Here is a 1,205-nt window from a genome sequence, read left to right as displayed (position 1 = left end):
TTGGTGAATGCTAGAACGCATTTCGGCTTTACGGAGCAGGCGCAAACTTCCGGCATTCTGGTATCATTCCGATTGTATACACTTCTTGAGCGAAACCTTAAGGTGCAGGTGTATTTGAAGACTGGTGATGAATGCATCAGAACGAGTGTAAACTTCACATGATATCATAACACACTAATGGAGGTGTAAATGGCTGCCAATGAGGCGCACGCAGGTGAGAGAACTAAAACTTAAGGACAATGAAGGCTCTCTGCGGGACGAAAAATTTATGAAAACTCCTTCAGTTACGGCATCGTCCTACTACTGAGTGTTGCCCTTTCCAGTTCCCTCATTTCTCCTGCGGAGGCTAGACCCCTTACAACTCTTGACGCCTGCACACTTCCCCTCGCTAACCGGTCAGGACTCGCTGCACGCTCCCCTTCCTGAAGGAGCTGGCTGTCACGGGGCTCCGCTGGTGTCGGCGTCGAGGATGCAGGGAGTTTGTGCGTGTGACTCTGGGCTCTGCCATCGGAAAACCTGTTGTTAGTGGGCGTCCTCTCGCTTAAAAACGATTCTCGTGTGTTACGCTAACAGCATCAATGATTTTATCACTTCGGGAGTGCGTGATAACCGACTCAGTCTAAATACCTCTGAACTGGAGAAAAAACGAAAAGTGAAAGTCGTGTTGTGATTACACTTCTTACGTATTCTATAATTCATTTACAACTAACCACGACGCGACTGTGTTAGAGTCAAGGAAATATTCCTTAGTGTAAAGATTGGTGACGTGTCTTAAGATTGAGCAGCAGTGCAGACAATGGGTCATATAGACTCACCTGTTGCATGCCTCGTAGAGATCAGGTGTGGAGGGGAAGGTCGACACCTCAAACAACAACAGCCTCGCATGGGGAGTGATTTCCCGCCTGCTCAGCCATGCAAGATGTTTGTTTCGTTCTTTTGTAAAGTTATTTATTCAAATGATCAATTGTTAATCTTGATTTGTAGATGTTTCTTTCACATTATTGGTGTACGTTTAGGGCAGAATAATTGAAACATCTAGATTATCAATGACATCAAAAGAAAGAACGTAAAACGTATATCGTGTTCTTTCCCCATAGCTACCTGATACTACCAACCCTCTTTCTCCCCCCCCCCCTCTCCCCGGTCGGACTCCCGTACCATAACCTGTTTAGGACTATAGTTGTGTTGGGGACGATTGCTGCGAG

The 1,205-nt window shown here is 46.2% G+C and overlaps 2 protein-coding genes across 2 annotated transcripts in view; both read left to right on the top strand.

Annotated features, from left to right (window-relative positions):
* Positions 1 to 1,205, top strand: part of LOC119585121 — a gene marked incomplete in the record, with an annotated part of 138,847 nt that overhangs the window by 55,082 nt on the left and 82,560 nt on the right.
* The window catches only part of LOC119585122, a 10,680-nt gene continuing 9,735 nt past the window's right edge, over positions 261 to 1,205 (top strand). The window contains exon 1 of the mRNA XM_037933754.1: positions 261 to 521. The gene's annotated coding sequence lies outside the window, so the exon portion shown is untranslated. The remainder of the gene's footprint in view (positions 522 to 1,205) is intronic.

Source organism: Penaeus monodon, chromosome 19, assembly GCF_015228065.2.
Source record: "Penaeus monodon isolate SGIC_2016 chromosome 19, NSTDA_Pmon_1, whole genome shotgun sequence".
Lineage (NCBI taxonomy): Eukaryota > Metazoa > Arthropoda > Malacostraca > Decapoda > Penaeidae > Penaeus > Penaeus monodon.
Note: the sequence above shows the minus strand (reverse complement) of the source record. Positions and strands in the feature narration are given on the sequence as shown.